General features: G+C 42.5%; 1 protein-coding gene across 3 annotated transcripts in view; it reads right to left on the minus strand.

Moving 5' to 3' along the window:
* Positions 1-22,650, minus strand: part of JCAD (junctional cadherin 5 associated) — an 85,003-nt gene that overhangs the window by 45,527 nt on the left and 16,826 nt on the right. The window contains exon 1 of one of the 3 annotated variants that reach the window (XM_019731529.2): positions 2,666-2,802. The exons of 1 other annotated variant lie outside the window; for it this stretch is intronic. The gene's annotated coding sequence lies outside the window, so the exon portion shown is untranslated. Of the gene's footprint in view, positions 1-1,282; positions 1,389-2,665; positions 2,803-22,650 lie in introns of those variants that run through there. One more of the 3 variants, XM_019731530.2, reaches the window with a different exon arrangement.

Raw genomic sequence — 22,650 nt, forward strand, 5'->3', positions numbered from 1 at the left:
TTCTGGACTCCTAAGCACGGTTGGTGTTTGCTGTCCTCCCAAACTAGCAGGCTCTCCCAGCGAGGACACTGAACACTTGGCGGAACCACAGGCTCCTGGGCTTTCTTTCCTGATAGTATTTCTCAGATTTATGTTCAAATTGCATTTTAAAAATCAGACTCCAAGGATCTTTTCATATTTCCTTCCTTTTAACTGAAAAATGGTCCTTATTTATTCTCCTTGTGGTACCTCCCATGTCCAGTTATATTTTATAGCTACTGAACCATATACCATCAACCCCTGGAATCTGTGACTACTCAGATGGGTTATTAGATAACTCTGATTAGCTTGTCAAGTTCTCCAGAGCATGTGGACACTCAGGCATTTTAGGTTACGTTCCAAAGAGGGGGAAAGACAATTTCTTTTTTTTTTTTTTTTTGCCTAGGCTTCCCTCCACCCACCCAATCCCCCTAAATCTCTCAGGCCTGCCAAGGGCCTGATCTTCCAGTCTCTGCAGCAGAGGGTGAAGTTTGGCGGGAGAAAGACCCAGCAGATTAAGGCCTGTTCAACAAATATTTGCTCACCCACTCCAGTAGGAGTGAAACAGTTCACTACATGCTGCCTGCCCCAGTAACATGTAGGGATCTTCAGGAAGCTTGTTCAGTGGGTGGCTAAAAATTAGACACTTCATATCAAGGTAAATAAATATAAAGTCCAAACCCACAGAATATCATGGAAAACCACATGAATTTACCAAACTCCCAATTTCACATGAAAACCAACACAAGTCCCATAAAATAGAATCTGAATGTGATTTCCAAAAAAACTACACACTTGTGTTGTTGGATGATCATAATCTGGTCATGGTAAATTAAACAACTACCTGACATAAGGCACCATTTTCCCGAAGTTTTAACTTCACAGCCTGTGACCACTCAGTTTAGACTATTGAGTCTGCCTTTTTTTGTCAAGAAAATTTCTGGATTAAAATATACAAATTGGTAGTTATAAAATAATCACGGGGATGTAGGGTACAGCATAAAGAATATAGTCAATAATGTTGCAACAATTATGTATAGTGCCAGGTGGGTACTAGACTAATCAGGGGATCACTGCATAAATTATATAAATGTCTAACCGCTATGCTGTACACCTGAAATTAATATAAAATAATATTGAATGTCAATTGTAACTAAAATAAATAAGCAAATAAATGTTTAAAAAAAGAACATTTCTGGCTGCCCAAATCCCATGTCCCGCTCCACTCCCTCCCACGAACCCCCTCCCACCTTCCAACCCTCACCTCAAATCATTGGGATATCTGCAAAGCAGAAGAGACAAAAAGCCAGAGAAAGGAAGCTGTGGGAAAAAAACATCTGAGTTGTGTGGTCAGAACTCTTTCACTCTCCTCCCCAAAACTGGCCAGGCAACCAGACCAGGGAAGGAAGAATCAGGCACAGGGGTTAGGGGAGGGGATGTATGGGATGAGAGATGCAAGAGTGGGTGACAGGATGTGTGTGTGTGAGGGTGGGGGGTAGTGGTGATCTAAGCTAATTCCCCAAAGTCCTCTGCTCCTAGAAAGGGTGGATGAGCAGGACTAGGGCATCACCAGGCTGCGCGGGCATGAAGTCCCGTTTTTATTTTTTTCTTTAGTAGTGAAATCTTAGCTTCGTTTTCAAACCCCCAGAAGAATCCGAGGAGCCTGGCTGCTACGGTATTGCCAGTGACAAGGAGCAAGAGCGGCGCCTTCAGCTGTAGGTGCCGAGCCTCCTTGCGGTCCGGGCATCTAGGAAAACCATGGCATTCTGGGGTGACGACCGCAATCTGGGCTGGGGGGACGGAGGGTGCTCGCAGAGACCTGAGAGCGAGGACCCCAGCGAGAAGGCAGCGCAAGATCCCATAAACCAGCGAATTGACGAGATTTACAGCACTCTCAGGCGGGGCTCTTTCCTTTCTCTCACCCCCACCCCCCTTTTCTTTTCTTTTTCGCTTGACCACCAGCAGCCGGGGCCAGGCTACCGGGGCACTTTCTGGGAGCAGCGGCGATTAGCCTTCTAATCCCCAGTTCTGACCCGTGGAGCGGGGGCGCCAGGCAGGGCGGGGACCTGAGCAGGGATCGGGGGCGCGGCCGCCAGCTCCCCACGTCCCGCGGGCAGGTCCAGCCGCCGGGGACACCGTGGGAAACCGGGACCTCGGAGGACTCGGAGCAGCGGCTGTCAGCTCCCGGGGTGGAGACGTCCAAGTTGGGGCGAATGGGCGAGGGAGGTGGATGGCTGGACTCGGACGGTGGCGGGGACGACGCCAAGAGGGGCACAGCGACCCCTGTCCTCCCCGGCTCTCCCCCGCGCCGAGGGGCTCCGCGAACGCTAACGCCAGCCGCGGCCTTGGGCGACACCAGGGAGCCCCGTGCCCCGCTCCGGGGCAGGGCACCTAAGGGGTGGGGACTCGCCCTCCTGGAAAAGCGGGCCGCCCCTCCCCCCAGACGCTGCGAGGATGGTCGCCGCCGGGGTGCTCCGCGCCGGGTGCGGACGTCCCCCAGGCTGGGTGAGGCTCGGACCCGAGCAACGTCCGGCTGGAGAAGTTGGGGTTAGAGCGCGGGAGGCTGGGGGAGAGGCCCGCGAAGCGCCGTGGGAGCGGGCCAAATGCACAGTGGAAGTGAGGAGTGGGGAGAGTAGCCGAGACTTACCTATCGGCTCCCTCATGCTACCCGGCGCCGCCACCGCCGCCGCTCCGGCCGGCCGGGGACCAGCGACACCAACCCGCTTGCCGCCGCGGCGGAGCATGCCCGGAGCCGTCGCCGCCGCCGCCGCCGCTCGCCCCGCCCACCGCCTGCCCTCGCCCCGCCCACCGCCCGGCCTCGCCCCGCCCACCGCCCGGCCTCGCCCCGCCCACCGCCCGGCCTCGCCCCGCCCGCCTGGACGCCTCCAGGCTCTGGCTTCTCTCAGAGGGGGCTGCATCCAGGCCAAGGCACCGCAGCCTGAGTGGCTCGTGCGAAAGGCACAGGTGGGCTGACCACACTTCCCTGTCACTTGGCTTTGGGCAGCTTCACCCTGTGCGAATGTACACATACATACGAGTAGAGATACACAAAACTCAGACATACTCATGTAGTCACACATCGATGCACACAAACACACTCATATACAGACACACATATACACACACACAAAAAGACAGAAAACACACACACACACTTACACAGAAACACACACAAACACACATTGAAAGCATGAACAGAAAACAGCAATGGTGACAACACCTTAGAGCTTGGGATTTCCTTCTTTTAAAAGAAGACATATAAGAGTCTTAGCTATAGATTGGAGGAGACCTCAGAAGTCAGCTAGTTTGTCTTCTTTTGTGACAGATGAGGAAACTGAAGCCAGGAGTAGGATTTACCTGAAGCCAAGAGTAGGAGACCAGTGGGGAGTTCAGACCAGAATGAGCATTTGCTGTCTCCCATCCCCCTCCAATTTCCTCCTGCCGCAGAGATTAGATTGCCAGGTCTTCTGATGTGCAAAAGTCCTTGTCTTTGGAGGGCAGAGCATAGACATAAAACGTCCACCTTTGTTGATGGGTTGGGGAGGGAGAGGATGTTGTCTAAGTCAAGTCCACAGAGGCAAAAATGGATAAAAGAGTACTCCGGAGTCCTTAGAGAACAAATTTTGAGAAAACCACTTAGCAATACATGGATATAGAGTGTGCTCACTGCCATAACACCAATAATGCATAAGGTTGTCTGCACTGTCACCATGCGTGGCCCCAGTCTGAGTACTTTTTATGCATTATTTTCTTTTGACCCTCACCACAGTCCAATGAGGTGGGTGCCGCTGGAAACTGGAGCTCTGAGAGGCACACAGTTAGCAAGTTGCAGAATCTGGCCCCAGACTCTTGTTCTGAACCCTAATCATAGGAATGTACAATCTAAGAGGACAAAAAAGCCAAACACACTAGAGCTGCGAAAGGATAACTAGAATCAGGTGCTGTGTTGTGCATTATCTATAGTGCATTTGAGGACACCAGGCGAGGAGATGGGATTGGGGGGGCCTGATCAGGTGCTCAAAAGGCAAACGGCTTGGGTCCGATCTTGGGGGCTTCTGCCGCTTTCTAGATGTATTACTTCACTTCTGTTAGCCTCCATTTCCTCTCTAACAAAATGGGAATAATGACGATGCTCACCTTGTAGGAAAGCCATGAGAATTAGGTGACGTAATGCCTTTCTGTCACACAGCACAGTGCTGGCACACTGTGAGAATGAAGAAAACGTTAGCTCCTGGCACTGATACTCTTGCTATTAGGGCTCTGTGGGCAGGAGTCACCGGGGAAGGCTTGGTGAGGAGCACCTTGACAGACGGGCGGGTTGCGGCCAGGCAAATACAAAGGGTGTCATCTCCAAGCTGGAGGAATAGGATGAAGACAAAGAAACGGAGCCGCTTTTCTGGAAAATGCAGTTATTAACAGTAGTGACATTATTCTTGTCATAAAAGCATCGTTTGGAGATAGATTGCTTCAATGACATACAATTCCTGTTTATCCTCAATTTGTCAACTCAATGAAATAACTTCTTGTTGTTGTGGAATACTTAGTGCCCAGCATGATGCAGACGCACGTGGAACCAAATGTTTCCGCAAGATCATTAATCAGCCAGGGAACTGAGATTAAGATGCACATTGTTATATTGTTGGGTTTCTGGGTCAACCTCACAGAAGTTTCGTAATGTAACTGAAATGCTATATAATCGCAGTAGAAAACAACACTGAAGCAATGCTAGGAACAAGCTAAACCAACCCCAAAACGCTTAATAAATTGTTCTAGCCTTAAGGCTGGTAAGGGTAGATTTAATTAAGACGAAGATAACAAGATTGAGATACCAGATTCTGACAAGAACAACTTCACAATTTTAAACCTATTTTGTGGTTTCTTGACACTGGCTCTTTATCATGACAACCTGATTTCAAAATGTTTGGCTTCTTTCTTTCTTTGGCACTCATACATCACTAGCCCTGCTCTAGTGCTTTCCAGCTATGGCTAAGGCCATTTCAAGAGAACAAGCAGAATGCAAACTGAGGATAGAAGAAGGTGGTAGGGCTGGTGAGCAAGAAGAAAGGTGGGAGATTTTCTGAAGATTTGGAAATAAAATTATGAAGAGGAAGGAGGGCAGAATTAAAAAGCTACATGAGTATGAGTGGGTGATTGTCTGAATTATAATGTAAGAAGACAGAGGCAAGGGGCAGTGCGGTGCTTCCCCAAATGAAGATAAAAGTTGATGAGGAAATCCACGGGGCCAATTTCCCACATGATTCACCAGTACATAGACATGGGTTGGTGGACATGAGGTCTGAGAAACCAGCTATGTATAATCTTATGTATTTTTTTTCTATATACACACATATACAAATATACATATATTCTTATTATGTTTTCAGATGAAAAGACATTATTTCCTAAGTCAGGTCTTTGTAACTCAGAAAGCACATGCGTAAGTTTTATTGGGACCTTTAGAAGAATCACATTTCCTGTCCTAATCACCACCGACTCCCACTTTTGTGCAGCTTCAGTCCCTTTCTCCCACCTTCTTGATTTGGGGAGATTTAAACACAGGAAAAAATATCTACTGCTTATGTGATATAAAATATAAAATGTGCTTTAAAACAACTTTTAGCGTGATGCTGTTAGAAATCTAGTGCTGTCTGGGAGCATGTGCCAGGATCCAGCCCCGGATACCCAAATGTCCCTTCCTTTCTCTGAGTCCTGGAAAAGGGATTTCACAGACTCAGGAAGGAACTTGGACTATTGAGTCATCAGGGCAGATGTACAATGACCAGAGAAAGAATGCTCAACAGCCTTCTTAAAAAAATAAAAGACAAAACCCTTGTTTCTTCAACTTGCTGCCTTTTCAAGGACCTGGCATTAGCCAACTCCCTCCCTGCTATAGGGCCCCTCTGTGATGACCTACTAGAAGGTTTCCTTTAGCTGACATAGTCTTTGATGTTTTTCTCAGTCTGAAAAACACTACCAGTTCTCATTTTTTAAAAAAGATTAATGTTCTTGATAAAACCTTGAGGTCCTTCTTATTGGCTTGTTCTAGAAAGTCAGACAATAATGATTATATTTGTATATAATACAGAGAGTTTTATGTCAACGGGCACTAACAAAATTTGTTGTTAGATGTCAACATGCTGTATATTAATTCAGAGGTGATGCCACATGATTTTTAACCATGAACTCTGTTTCTCAAAATGTGCTCCATGGACCACTTACCTCAGGACCAGCTGGAGGTGGGGGGAGGGGAGTTGACTGAAAGCCAGATCCCTGGGCCTCAGCAAAAATGGGCACCATCAGAATTTAATTTCTAATTCCTACAGTTGAGACCCTGGACTGTGTGAACTTGAAGTAAATGCTCAAATGATTCTTACACATGGGAAAGTTTGAGAAACAAGGATACAACATTAGAACTAGAAATACGGTGTCAAGACCTTAACAGAAGGATTGGTACATAACAAACATTAAAAAACAAAACAAAACAAAAAAACTAGTAGCCATGAACATCACTATGTGAAGATGAAGGCTAGCATAGCCATGTCTCTAGGGAATAAAGTGCGTGAGGTGTTTCTTAACTGTTGCTTGGAGGATCTGACACTTATCAAACAGAAAAATTTACACCCCTGGGGATTAAAGAAAGAATAACAAACATCTTTCAGTCATATACCTTCACTCTAAGGAGAATGAATCTGCATGTTTTTTGCATGAGAAAAATCATTTGTAATTATTTGCTATCTCTTTGTCAGCTTTTTCCTCCATAAAGCTACACATTAATGGAAAACAGCCTCTCTGCCTGTCTCCCAAGCCCTGTCACCACTCACCCGAGAAAAGGGTTGCTGTTTACTAGTGGTTGACAGAACATTCCAAACATCCCCCTGCCTGCAATCTACAATTCTTTGCCAAATTCATAAGGAAAACCCTGTTTTCCTGTCCCCCAGGGAATGACAGTGGCTGGCTGGTATCCCACTGGTACGAAGGTGATGTAAATGCGGCTTCAGGAAGACAGTGATGTGGCCAGACATGGGCATCCCTGGGCTGCCTCTCCCACCATCACACACCAGCTAATCAAGAAAATAGCAAAATTAACGTATTTTCTTTAACCCTGTGTGACTTTTTGTTCAAATAATGGGGAATATGTGAACAACTATGAAACAAATCAGTTGCCAGCATAAATTGTGTAAAAAAAAAAAAAAAAAAAAAAAAGTTTTCATTTTGGGAGAGAATGACGTATCAGAGTTTTATTACGTCAGTGATGGCTAGCAACACAAAAATGATACCAGGTTGGGAGGGAGAGGTGAAAACTATCTTTCATTTACATTTAACGTTTCTTATGTGCCAACGTTTCTTATGTGTAATGTTTCTTGGCTAGGCCTTGACTTATGTTCTTCCATGTACAAAAGGGCAGCATTTAGTACCAGGGCTGCATGATTTTGAAGTAGCGCTTTTGGTTGAATATTGATGAGAATGTAAAATCGCCTATATGAGAAAGCTTTCCATATCTTCGCTTGTTTACCTGTGTAAAAGTCCGATAACATTTTGTTTAAGATGCTAGCACAGCATTGATCATGGTATGCCTTGGATCCGCTTTATCAGCCTACATATGAGGTGTGATCAGAAAATACAGTGAATGTCTAAATAAATAAAAAATTATCATAGTAAAAGACACATTGCCAGAAATCCCCCTCAAAATAATCCGTCTATCTTCGAACACACTTATCCCATTGTTCTTGACACTTTCTGAAGCAGTTCTCGAAATCATCTTTCGTGAGTGTCTTTAGTTGCACTGTCATGATACCTCTATGTCCTGAATCATTTTGACTTTGGGGAAGAGACAGAAGTCACCCAGTGCCAGATCTGGTGAATAAGATGAATGAGGACACACCATGATATTTTTATTTGACAGAATTGCCATATACCAGAAGCAATGTGTGACACGGAGCATTGTCATGATGGAAGATTATTTACCGCACACTTTAAAACACACCTTCTCTCAATCGTAGCTCACACCCGACTGACTGCACCGAACAAGGTTAAATTTGTCACACACTAATACTAAAGTTCAACGCGCCATTTCCTGTATTGAAAATCCCTGCCTTTTTGTTGGGTGACACTCGACAGCAGGATTCAACATATTTTGTGATCACAACGAAAGGCTCCATGTCATACATCGCTTCTGGTATATGGCAATTTCTGTCAAATAAAAATATTACAGTGTGTCCTCATCCACCTTATTCCCTGGATCTGGCACTGTGTGACTTCTGGCTCTTCTCCAAAGTCAAAATGAACATGAAAGGTAAACGTTTTGAATCGATTCAGGATATCAAGGCAGCCATGACAGCGCAACTAAAGACACTCACGAAAGAGGACTTCCAGAACTGCTTCAGAAAGTGGCAAAAAAATGGGGTAAATGTGTTTGAAGTGAGGGGGAGTATTTTAAGGGGGATTACTGGCAATGCATCTTTTAGTATAATAACTTTTTATTATTTAAACATTCACTATATTGTTTGATCACACCTTGTGTTTAGTTCAGCTACTAGATTCTGAGTTCCTCATGGAAGGGACTGCTCATCCTGCCCTAACTGTGTTTTCTTAGGTTCTATATTTGTTTACTTGACACCCATTAATTACAGGGCCCAACTATGGGCCACAGCTGTTTGCAACTCTACTGTGATCTAGAGCCTATAACTTGGAACCAGCTTTTTATCTAACTGCCACACCCAGCCAATATTTTCTCTACCCTAAGATCCAGACAACTAGGAACAGCCCCTATGCCCCAAGCCCACTAGAGTTAGTCAAACCAGCCAGTCCTAAGCTGTTTTCCCAGCCCTGCCCTGCCTTTTTCACAGAGACCCCAATAAAGGTTGTGGTCTATGCTTTCCCCGTATTCCTTTCTACCCCCTGATGGACACTGGTGCTTCCCTGTGGCCCTGTGTATGGCATGCCATGCCTCGTGTTTCTAGGGAAACTGTAACTTCAAAGTTTTCTTTCAATGACATTGACCTCTCCATGTTGTTACTCAGTCACCTTTATAAATTAAGACCCAGGTACAAATCAATCCCTCTGCTTACCACAACCTAGCACCATACCTGTGGACAGATAGATGAAAAGCTGTCTGTTGAATTGGTGAATATCTCAAAAGTAAAAAAATGTTCATTTAAATTCACATTGTAGAAATCCTGAGTTGTAAATCCTTATTATATATGAACAGGGACAAAATGTTAGCTGAGGGCTGAGGGTTACCAAAGGAAAAATGGCCTGCGTTTTTAGAACATGTTTAGGTTTTCTTGAATTTTTAATCTCTTTGTTTTAAATTGTTTTGAGTTTTACTTTTGCTTTTTCCATATTCTGACTTAAATCTAGATTACTGTCCTCAAACTCTGTTTATTAGCATCTTAAGTAGCTGGGTGATTACATATATATATATATATATATATATACACACACACACACACACACACACACACACACATATATACACATATATACTACATATATACATATATACATATATATATATATATATGTATATATATATATCAAACAGATTGGGTGCTATTTATTTGTTTGGTTGAATCTAACAAAAACTAAACTTTCTAAAAGCAAGTAATATTTTTAAAAATACATATAAGAGAGGCCAAAGAAAATTATTAGTGGTTTGTAATAAGGCAACTAACAGACATGAAACAGAAGTCTGCACAAAGAAATGATTAGTGAAAGTTAGCTTTTCACTAGCAGTAGTTAAAAAATAACCATAAAAGTCCAAATCCGGTGTCTCATTCAGCTGGAACAATTGGTTAGTAAGTTCCTGGATAACTGCTGCTATGCTTGTCATTCCCCCACCCACCCACCATAAGTTAGTCTAGTTTTCCCAGTCATAGCTGACAAGGCCCAGCAGGACTCCCCATTTCCGCACGTGCCATCACTACCACCTCTGTCTGTGCATGGGGACACTTCCGTCCTAAAAGGATGAATTGAGAGCAGTTTTCAAGTCAGCAGGAAACTTCATGTACTTTGTAGTTTTCTCAAACCAGTGAATGTATTAATTCTTTGTCTAAATATTTTTACAGTCTTCTCTATGGTTCTTGATGCCTGGAATGTGTAGTAGAACTTTTGCTGAAACCACCAAATACCTGAAAGTTACCATACCTAACGAGTCACAGATGTAGTATTAAATCCACCCCGATTTTTTTCTCTCCCTATACAGCATACACTGGAGCCATAATATTACACATTCTTGGAACAGATGCTATTCATAAACAAAACGAATATCTTTTCCAGAGAACACTGCTTTATTCGTGGTCAGGGGCCACCAGTTTATTTTATCAGGGGCCACATGTTTACCGGTAGGCAAATGTACATATGAGGTTAGGATGCATTTTGTATGTTAAAGGATTGACTTAAAATGTAAAAGAACGTTCCCTAGTTATTAATTCTTGACTGCTATCTCACAATAGATTGTTCTAATATTATTATTGTTGTTGCTGTTTTTACTTTTCTCAGCTTCCCTGGGAACAGGGCACTAGCACAGGGGAAACAGAGATGGTGACAGACCGAGGAATGTGAGGATAAAATATCCTAATGTTGAAGAAATTGCAAGATGGTAAATCTCATTTTCAGCCATTTGATATAAAATGTTAGGGTCTTGATACGTTTGTTTAAGGGAATATATTTAAAAGTTAAAAGACAGGCAAATTTTCTTAGATGTAGATTTGAAACACTGACATAAAAATAATAGAAGGAACCCCACAGACATTGATATATCATTGCTTTGGGAAAACAAAATATTCTCCTCTTCCTCATAAAGATGGGTAACCAGAGATTAGTATCACAAAAACTTTGAAATTAGAAGTTTAAATTAAATTAAAGGCCAATCAAATTAAAGTCAAGGCCATGGAATGTCTTTAATTCAGTTAACTCCCACTGCTACTCAGTAAAGTATATTTATTTAACATGCCCATGTTTTAGGTTCTGTGCTACGTTTTGTGTTCCACGCTACAGTAGACACTATTTCTACTAACATCAAAGCAAGTGCAGCCCTTCCTGTTGCATTCCCACATGCACAGAGTCCTTAGTCATCACATCAGACTGTAAGTTTCTCAATGGCAAGCTACCCGATGACAACTGCCATTCACATCATCAACCATTAAGACCAGAAATGTCATCATCTGAATCTGTTAAAGTAGAAATGGTAAATTTTATGGACCATTTGAAAAAAATTAGTGGTTTGCTGTCATTAGCTAGGAACCCAGAGGAGGGCTCAGAAATCTGCATATTTATTAAGTTCCCTAATTCTAATGAGCACCAAAGTTTAAGAGCCATAGCTCCTGACCTATCCTAATATCAGCTTGCTGCTGACAGGCTCTCAGTAATACTTCCTTGCTGGCTCCGTAGATCTTGTTAACCACAAAGCAATTGGCTGCCCTGTTTGGGGAGCTGATGCATTCATAGCAGAGTGCTTCCCAATCCCCCAGCTTGTCAGGAAGTAACATAACCTAAAGGAAGAAACACTTAGGTTCTGGAGTCAGGCAGATTTAGGTTGGATCTCCATGCTGTCATTGATTAATTGAGTGTCGTTAGGCAAATACTTCAGTTCTCTGAGCCTCAGTTTCCTTATTGATAACAAGCCACAGTCTGGTTATGAGGATTAAATGAGATATCTTATGAAAGCATTCAGTACAGAGTCAACATTCCATAGAGGTTAGCTGTTCTCACACTGCACCCTCCACAGGGTTCATGTGAGAATGCACAAGAGAAATGCAAAGCACTTGGCACATCACAGCACTCTGCAAACCACAGCGATTAGTATCTTCAATTTCTGGGGTCTAAATATAACTTATGAGCACAGTTCCCTCATTTGTTGAGAACCAAGGGAGGAAACTATTTCTATATTCATTTGCTTTTTGTAGGAAAAAATGTTACAGAGATATTAGATACTACTTAAATTTTAAGAAGGACTGTTCGACTTAGCTTTTTAATTGGAAAGTAAGATTGTAGTTTCCTTCGTCCCTTCATTCTTTTCCCCCTTTCTCACCCCTCTCCTTCCTTCTTTCCTTCCTTTCTTTTTTGCTTCCTTCTTTCCAGACAAGAGAATGGTATTGTAAAGAGCATGTGTGTTTTCAGATTAAAATATAGTGTTAGAGTTCCTTAAAGCTATTGAAATATCATAAAGGATTTAGTTAAGATACTGTGTAAGGCAGGCTATGTAAAGATACCCTCATTTTTCTATGGAGTCCAGATATCACAAGATTCCAAGAGAACAATTTAATGAGAGGACTCTTATTTAATGTGAGACGTGAAGTCTCAGAACTTAATCTGAGCACATGGCTGGGTATGCGTGTGTGGTGTGTGGTGTGTGGTGCATGTGGTGTGTGTGTGTGTGTGTGTGTGTGTGTGTGTGTGTGTATGTGTGAAGAGGGTAGTAAAAGAACTGGCTTTCAGGATTTAGAAGAGTAGTTTTGGCCCAGTAACAAGAGGATAAAAAATGTGTTAGAACTCCTGACAAAAATACTGTGGACCAAATAGCCATCTGATATTAAATCAAGGATATTCTTTGAAGCATACATGAGCAGGATAAATTTGCATGACTCTTCCTTTGCATAGTAACACATATTGTACCTGTGGTTAGGACATTACTTCACTGCCTTTTATTTACCCTTTTCTTCCAAAGTTAGTGGGAGGGCGCCAAGCAGGGAACTGGCCAAGGTAAAAGAAATGTGACCATATTAAAACTCACTGCAAGTTTCAGTGATTTCACATTTAAATATTCTTTACATATCTTGAGCCAAATGCTCTGGCCTGAACACTCAGAAGAGCTCGCCTGTCTGTCAGGGCCTGGCTTCTATACGTTCCCAGGTAGACAATATCTCACCTCATGTATGGGTAGGTCAGAGCCGGGGTAGTGCTGATGTACACAGCTCTGCATCTACCCAAACACACTACGGCAATGATTTGCAGGGAGCGACAACAGGACCTGCAACTGGGCTCACCTCCAGCTGCCAGGGATCCCCCCATGGAAGAGGAACCCCAAAGGGTGGAGACGTCATGGTGACACAATCCTCAGAGCCGAGGGTGGTGGAGGAGATCACAGAGCAGAAATCACCCATGGCGCACCCACCGTTCCCTTTCCTGTATCCTCTACATCCCAACACGATGCTTTCTCCTGTAAGCGGCCATACTGCTTAGTCTTAGTCTTACACAGCAGTGCCCCTCCTTCCCAATTCAAACAAGAGTTTAAAGGCTTTCATTATTTTATTTAAATTCTGATTTCACAGATAGAAAATCTATCTCAACTTCAAGGAAACATCTTATTCTTCCGTGGGGAACAACGGCCTTAGAAGCCAAAATGGAGGGGGCCAGGTTATCCTAATCTCTGAAGGGAATAAATGTGCTTTGGTAACGGAGGATCCAATGCAATCCTAGCTCCCTCCGATACTACAAAAAAGCTTACGTAGCAAGACCCTGATACACATTGCTTTCAGTATGTTTTTAGTAGGATTCTTTAGGAACATGCTCTTTTCATTAAACCTGTTAGTCTGGTGACATTTCCCATTGCCTTAGCCCAACTCCACGGAAGGGCCTAATTGATTTAACATTCCTGTCAGTGTGGATGGCACTGGGTAATGGTATCTAGTAAATGAACCAATGGCCAGCGAAGGAGATAGACTGGCCAAGGCTTCCTCGGATTTAGTTGCATTTTGAAGTGAAGCTATACTCTTAACCCACTCTAAAAAGTTAGGTTCATTCCAGCTAAAATTTCTTGCATGAAATGAAGCTGATGTCACATCAGAAATGCCAAACACCAAACAACAGCAGATGCCAACCTGTCAGAATCATGCCATCAGATTATGGAGCAGCATAGTGGAAACATCTGAAGTGAGTAGCAAGGGGGAAATGCACTCAAAATTAGGGCAGTTTGTTTGGTTTTACTAATATATCTGCTAAAGGGAGAAGTCCCTGGGAAGAATTAGCATAAGAAGCTGTCATGCCTCTGTGTCTGATGTTTTCCACCGCCTGCCACTACTGTATCCTCATTTTACTATAATACTATTTCCAAGCATTGTTGTCTGTTCTGAATCTTCTCATTTGAGGTGACAAATAGAGTTAGCCTGATGCTTCCTGAGGCATATGGGTTTTCACTTCTAATTCATAAATATGGTCCAAACAGGGACTTTTGGACCATTTGGCTCTGACCCAGAAATCTGACAGTTATTTCTTTCTAGAGTTAGGCTGCCAATGTTTTTATTTTATTAAAATAGTTACACTGTATAGGTGTTTGTGGATTGTAGAAACCACAGCTGGGGCTGGGCTTCAAAGTCCTTGCCCTCCAAGACTGTGGGTCTCGCTCAGCCAGATGTAGAAACAGGACTGCTTGTTTCAGCAAGGGACCGCATCCCAGGGCTAGCTGGTGAACTTTGGTCATTTTGTGGTGAAATGGTAAAGGGCCACCTATGTGCAGTTAGGACAACATAAGGACACGTGTGTAGTCCTGGATAGAGTCTAAATTAAACTCTGGTGTGATGGGACCACCAGATGGCCTGTCGTCCTCCACTTCACAGGAATAAGTCAGTATGAGAGCAAAGCCATCATGCTTGCCAAGGGTAGAGGAAAACAAAGACATACTATAAGCTGGTGAGAACCCACTGTGAAGGCTGAATTGCTCAGGCCCATGTTTTATTCATTTTAAAAGGGTTTCTTAGGGAGAAGAGAAGGCTCATTTCCCAGCAGAACTCGCTTGCCCAGAATGTCAGACAGAAAAATGGACATATATTTGATTGAACTTGGAAAAATATAAGACAACATTTGGAACTGAAGAGAATATTAACTATAGTGCTGCAAGCCAGCAGAGTGGGCCAGTGAAACCTGCCTCCCAGAGTCAGACCTCTTCTCTGTGGTAAGGTAACACACTGGTGTGCATTTCTTTCACAAACTCTGGGCAGAAGGTGGTATACGGAACTGAGTTGCCTACGCCCTTGGCAAGGAATTAAACAAAAGGAATTTACTTTTCCATACTTTTTTAAACCACTTGTAAGTGTACAGTTCAGTGGTGTTAAGTACGTTCACAATGTGGTACAACCACCACCACTATCCATTTCCAGAACTTTTTCACCATCCCTAACAGAAACTCTGTAGCCATCAAACAATAACTCCCCATTCCTCCCTCCCTTCAGCTGCTGGTCACCTCTATTCTATTGTCTGTCTACAAATTTACCGAGATACCTCCTAGAGGTAGAATCGTATGATATTTGTCCTTTTCTGACTGGCTTATTTCACTCAGCATAATGTCCTCAAGTTTCATCCATGTCCCAGCATGTGTCAGAATAGCCTTCCTCATTAAGGCTGAAGAATATTTCACTGTATGTATACACCACATTTTATTTGTCCATTTGTCTATCGATGGACACGTGGGTTGCTCCCACTTTCTGGCATTTGTGAATAATGCTGCAGAAATATCAGTTTGAATCTCTGCTTTCAATACTTTTGATTACACATACACCTATGAGTGGAAATGCAGATCATATGGTAATTCCATGTTTAATTTTATGAGACACTGTCAAACTGTTTTCCACATTGGCTGCACCATTTTACATTCCCACTAACAACAAAGGAGGCTTCTCATTTCTCCACACATTCACCCACATTTGTTATTTTCAATTTTCTTTCTCAAAACAGCCCTCCTAATGCGTGTGTAGTGGTATCTCATTGTGCTTTTCACTTACATTCCATTCTTTTAATAATTCAGTCACTAACAACAGGTACGGCTTTTTCTTTGAAATTGCAGCAGCTCCCCCTGGTCCACCAAACCATGTGAGTGAATGTGAAGCCTGTCTCCCGACAAATCTCAGAGCCACTCTGCAGGGGTTCCACCTTGTAACTGTCACAACCACATAGTGCAGAGGCAGAGAGACTGATAGGAACTGTGGGAAGGCAAGCATCTGGATCAAGAAGGGCACTTTGCTCTCCCAGCGGGCTATACGAAGGTTTTCTTTTCTTTTCTTTTACTTTTTCCTTTTCTTTTAATGTAGTAACATCAGAGAGCTGTCATTTGGTGCAAACTAAGCAATTCACCCACCTAACCTGGGAGGATGGTAGAAATAGATGCTCTAATAGCTGAAGCCTCGACAAAGGCGACCGTTGCAGGGCTTGCTGCTTTTGGTGGGAAAGCTGATTGCTCTGACCTGATAGCAAGACCAGTAAATTAAGCCCGTGATAATTGGAAAGAGCTGGATCTGGAATGATCAATCAGAGAAGTCGCTACTCCAGTGACTGGCCTATGACAACAAGCTCTTTATACTTACCACTAGATAAAAAGGCCACGGGACAATAGTGTGTTCCCCTTTAGAACCAGATATATGAGGGCTGCTGCAGGCCTTTCTCCTTGGTGACAGTGAGGAGGATGGTGCCCCTGATGTAGGAACAGATGCTGGCAACGTTCAGGACAGAAGGGGTGTGGCTGGAGTTCTTGTATAAATCTTGGTAATGGATGGTCCGATGTCATCGCTATCTTCTTTTGTGTGTCCTTGTAATGAGAAACTCTATTTGATGTTGTAAAGATGGAGGTAAAGGGCCCACAAATCTGGGCCTGGACTCTAGTTGTCAGACTCTTGTTAGGCTCTTCCAGTCAATGTCAGTGGAACTCACCTCTGTGGGAAATGATGGTGATCTGCCTTACTTTGTTAATGGGTCAAGAAGAGTTGTAATTATAGGAGTTTTCTGGCCAACTGGCAGCAGGGTACAGAAAGGTTCAATTGAACTTTGGAGTGATGAAGAGATTACTGTTTGAGATGAGTTCTTTGAGTTTCTAAGGAGCAAACTTTCCGAGAGAAAGAATCTGATTAGTCTACTTCATCACAATTATGTCTGGGCAAAGCTCTTTTGACAAGCCTCCTCTTGGACTTCTGGCCATGAATTGGCTGCCCTTGGGTCAGCTCACTGACCAGGAGCCAATCAGCTGTGGCTGGAGGGCTGGGTCACATAATACACAACATGGCCACTCCTATTCCAAGACTAGAGGTCAGTGGGCAAAAGAGGTTCTGGAGTCAGAGACTATGAGTCACACCTCTGGTTGATGAGTCTCATACATTCATACGTAACTCTGCACTTTAAAAAACCAGACACTAGAACTACACATTTATCTCCCTTGCTTAAAACTTAGAACAGTCTCTATAGATTCTAAGAATAAATTATAAAAAGAATTTAGCTCCGGTCTTACTTTCACAGTTATTTCTAATCATTATTCATCATTTATTTAATTTTTCAAACAAACCCTCCCTCCCAAAGAAAGAACAAGAATGAAAAAGAATATCCACATAAATCTCTTGGCAGAAAAAATATATATCTATAAGAGGGTTTCCTTAATGACTTACCTAAATAAGTAGTTTAGCTGTTTCCTAGAGTAAGTGCAGATGGAATTAATTCTCTTACTGTCCAGTGGTTTCTCCTAGTAGTCATTGAATAGAAAGAAATTCTTCCCTCTTTCTGGAATTCTCGTCTTAGAAAAACCACCAGGTTTCAAAGCATCACTTGCATCTTTCTCCTTGAAGATTCAGTGTTGTTCTCCCTTTCTCCTGCTTCCCTCCTTCCCACTTTCAAATAGTTGCAATAATGGCCCTCTTGTCTCAGTTCCTGGGGCTCACAGCTTTGAGTCAAATAAAGTAACAATCCTGATACTACACCCAGTATATTAGAATCTTGATTCTAGAATACTAGCAGGTATTCTACTATTCACTGGCATCCTTACTTCCAGCTGTATGACCTTTTTTGTTTTAATCTTTTGGTTTCTTTTTGAACTCAAGTTTGGTGTTTACATTTTCAATATTTCAGAGGAGTCATTTGATTGTCTTTTTTGTATAACATATATACTTGGGGTTAAAGAGTCAGTCCCTCAAATTGTGAAATCAGGGGGAAAGCAATGCTTAAATAAAATGATCTGCTATAAAATGAGCACATGTTGAGGCCCTTTTCTGTGTAGACCATCTGCTATATTTGCCAATATTTTTATGTGACCTGGTATTGGTCTTTACATTTCAATAGCACTTCCACATTTGTCCATTAGTCTTTACCATAAGACTCCTTCTAGCTCAAAAATTCTGCAATGAATAGAAGCCATGGTTCTTGCTTTCAATAAATTTACCATTAACTTCGAGAGAAGATGTGCTAGACTGTAATATAGGACACAGATTTTGCAGAAGCTCTGAGAAGACAGAGACCCACTGTGTGTGCAATCACAAAAGGCTACTTAAAGGGGATTAAATCCTTTACAGGATGGGGATAAGGAATAAGGAAGAGCTTCAAAGTGAGGTACAATATGAGTTATGAGCCACAGAAGCGAGAACTAGTTTTAGGAACCAAAGATCTACGAGGTCTGATAATTAAGTTCACGAATTTGTTGCAATGATGTTGCTAACTTTTTTTGATATCAGAGGGATTATTCATTATGAATTTGTACCAAATAGACAAACAGTTAACCAAGTTTACTATTTGGAAGTGCTGAAAAGACAGTGTGAAAAAGTTAGACGACCTGAACTTTTTGCCAACAATTCATGGCTCTTGCATCACTACAATGCACCAGCTCACAGGGCACTGTCTGTGAGGGAGTTTTAGTCAGTAAACAAATAACTGTATTAGAACACCCTCCCTACTCACCTGATCTGGTCCCCAATGACTTCTTTCTTTACCTGAAGATAAAGGAAAGATTGAAATGAAGACAGTTTGATGATATTCAGGACATCAAGGGTAATACAATGACAGCTCCGATGGCCATTCCAGAAAAAGAGTTCCAAAACTGCTTTGAAGGGTGGACTAGGCTCAGTGCATAGCTTCCCAAGGGGAGTATTTCGAAGGTCACTGTAGCGGTATTCAGCAATGAGGTGCGTAGCACTTTTTCTAGGATGAGTTCACAAACTTAATTGTCCTACCTCTATGTTCAAAATTGTGTGTCTGTGTGGGGAGTGATGGGTTGACCTTGAACATGCCCTCCAGTCATTTGGCAACTAGGACAAGAGCCCTCATCTCTAGCATCACTGATGACTCAGTTTACCTGTTCTAGTTAAGAGCGCCCATGGATTTAAGGTGATGTTGTCCCATCCATGAGGTTCTAACTGCATGGCCTACTCATCTGCAGAGCAGGAATCTATGACATCAGAGAGAATTTTGTTTAGCCAATTCTAACACCAACCTAGTTCTCTTTCTACAAAGTCTATTTGTTCAAATGAACTCCTTTGAAATGCTAAACATCGACATTACATGACAAATTGAGTGGGATTGTACAGAGAAAAATTATAAAACTCTGTATCTCTACTGATCTTTTGAAGAATGAGAAATTTGGAATTTTTTTTTAGCATTACACCAAACAACAAAACAGTACATTAAATTATTTTTTAAAAGATTTTTCTCAAGGAAAAATGAACATGTACCAAGTGTACCAAAGATTGACTACCTAGAAAAACAATTAGAAACAAAGCTTATGCCTTGTTTGCCTCTTTTGGGGCATTGACCTTCTCCCCTCCACAAAGGGTCACTTTGTCCTTTGGCAGACAAATCAGTGTAAACTGTGTCAGTTGTGTAGGGCATTAACCCAAATGGTGCATTTTACTGACAGGGTAGAAAATAGAATCCACTACTGAGTTTAAATGAGCTACCTTTGACAATTCAATCAAGAGTTCACTTCTTTTTGTTTGCCTGCAGGATGATGTCAGTAGACCCAAGGTAGGAAGTTCTGTGTTTGGACCTCACCAGTTATCTTAGCTTTGGACTTTCAACAGTGAATTCTGCATGCTAAGAGCCATGTTACAAATCCAAATCATTAACTGCTACCTTGCCTGCGTGGAAATCCAATCCCACTATGGAAAAGAGTTGTTCAATGCTTTACTCCAACTGACAAAAAGCATCTTCACTTTTATAGCCATCGTACTTTCCATAGCTCCCACACTGGGTGAAGAAATAGGGGATGTCCACCGAGCTGTTTCCAGCCAGTAGATATGAACTCTTTCCAATCTGGGGCACATGATTTGAAAATGTTCGTATACTTCTTATAAACAAAGAAATTAGATCACCTCGAGAAGTCCAAAATAATTTTTAAAAGGTATATTGATATATTGCTCTCATTTTAAAAAGTATACAGCAAATTTGTTAGTTTCAGTAGTTTTATTCCTTGCTAAAGAATTCCTTCTGGTACCTGTCAGAGGAAGAGCAGGATAGGGGCCCAGAGCTTTGAGTGGGAATCCTGACTCTTCCGAATTAGAAACACCTGTATGATGGAGGAAGCCCTATTCCACACTGATGATGCACCAATATACACGGTGGTATACACAGTCTACTCCAGGCTGGAGGTGAAGTGGTATCTCATTGTCAAGTTTGGGAAGAGCTGAACACACTCATCCCAGCACCTTCCTCTTTCCTCCCGCTGAAGCTACTACTCAGCACACACTCTCAGTCAGTCCTCAAGCGGGGTGACCTGTGTTTCTTCAGCAGTGACACTGTCCATAACTGGGAAAGTATATCTAATTTAGGGACATGATATGAAGCCCACTTGGCCAATAGACTAAAATCACATTCTCCAATATCGCATTATCGGTAATACCTGACTCAACTGATTCTGAATGTAGGAAGGAAAAAGGGGTGTATGTGTGTGTTATTTATTCATTGCTGTGCAAAAAGATTTGCAATGGTACCTGGAAACTTACTGGAGTCTAGTAAATTTTTGCTCAAAATTAATGAAGGTGGAGAGAGTGAATCTGGTATAAACCAGCAAAGTAGGCTGAGTGTGAAAATTATAAATAGGAAGACAGTTTGAAGCAGTTGATCCAGCTTCAAACTTCCAAATATAGATCATTAGTATTAGAATAGAAAATAGCAATATTTCTCCCCATGGAAAACTCAGGATAAATTGTCACTCTTGGAGTTCCAAAACACACCACTCTTCTCAGAGTCTGCTGGTCTCCGTCAAAGCTGGAGGGATCCTCCCTGCAGGCCTCCTGGTTCTTTTGCTTACTTAGAGCAAGTAGAGAAATCTGCCAACTTCAGTGTTCAGGTTTTAAATTGAATAGTTTGGGAGATAGCAAGATAAAGACTCTGATTCAATTTCAATTTCTTTCTTTTAAAAATAATAAGGTTCAGAAACACAATGACCCAAAAGGAGGAACTGGATAAAGTCCATTTGGTTACCAGGCCTTGATATGGGAAGAAAAGAAGACATAGCACAGACAATTGTCTCTATCCAAGGAGGTAGGCAATGTACAAAATATAATGCTCATTAACCAAGATGGAAAAGGCTTTGTTTTTTATTCCCCCCTTCAGGGGAAATTTTAGAAGCCATTGGTGACAGAAGAGGTTTTGTCCCTCAACTCCCTTTTAGGTTCCATGATGGAAACCATACATTAGGGTGTGATAGGCTGACCACTGGGCTGGGAGTCAAGAGACTACATTCCATGTCATGGATAAGTTACTTTCCCTCTCTGCATCAAGGTTTCCCCATTCATGAAATAAAGGGCTGGGTGGCTTTCTTCCATGGTGGTATAGGTGGGCCTCCTGGCTCCAGTTGCCTCTATCCGGCTAGAGCAACCAAACTGCGATGGCTACCTAGGAGAAAGCAGGGGCCCGGAGACAAGCATCGTCTCTCAGCATCTTGAATAGTACCTCTTCTCTCCCCGTTTCGCCTGGCTGCCCTATTTGGCAGCCACTTACAGAACTACTGCTGAGCTTCCATCTGTTGAATATCAGTGGAACATCAGCAATGAGGGGTGTGAAATGTGAATGCTTCTTCCATATTTTTGTAGTTGCTGCTAATGGCTGTTTAGAAACAGAAAATATTAGAAGCCTTTTTGAAAGTGTCTTCTGAAATATTAAAAATACCTAGAGTTCATTAGATAATTGCTTCATAGTGTATAGGATGGCCACCCCCATCCTTGCAGCCAGTGACACTGTCTGATTTATCCAAAGGGGTGAGAAGTCATTGTAGATGAATTAATCACTTGGAATAGGGCAGCAGATGCCAGCTGTCTAGTGAACAGCGAGGCTTTTCTGTATTTTGAGGCTTTTACAGTACACACACACACACACACATCAATTCTGCTGTGTAAAAGTTATTTACAATACATGAAAACACAGTTGTTTCAAATTAAATTCAAAATGGCTTGTTTTGTTCCCAGTTATGTTTATGAACATGGTCAAAAGAATGCCTGTGCCCCAGTAGTCAACATCCATGATCTATAACCTGGTGAACTTTCACCAACAGCTAGAGGCTTATGTTGACATTTTTTTTCTCAACCTAATGGGTGCTAATTTAACTAGGTATTATCATCTTTAATTTAGGGTTTATCACTCACAGAGCTGCTGAGCCCAGCAGTGTGACTCATGGCGTTCTGTATATTCCTTTGTTTCCAAAGCTAGTGACACTAAAAATACCGTAAGAGTACACTAAGGTCCAACACTCACTTAACTTGCTGATTGCTTGAGGAACTTTGTAGGACAAATATTTGCACAAGGGATAGGTAGCCACAGGGGTGGGTGCGTAGAAGAGGTAGCGAAGAGCAGACAAATGTGAACATGCTAGATCTTATCCTTATCTAGCCTAAATCCCTTTCCATATTCAAGCAAAGGTCCTGTCAGACGTGAGAAGCAGGACCTTAGAACATG

Source organism: Rhinolophus sinicus, linkage group LG02, assembly GCF_036562045.2.
Source record: "Rhinolophus sinicus isolate RSC01 linkage group LG02, ASM3656204v1, whole genome shotgun sequence".
Taxonomy (NCBI): Eukaryota; Metazoa; Chordata; class Mammalia; order Chiroptera; family Rhinolophidae; genus Rhinolophus; species Rhinolophus sinicus.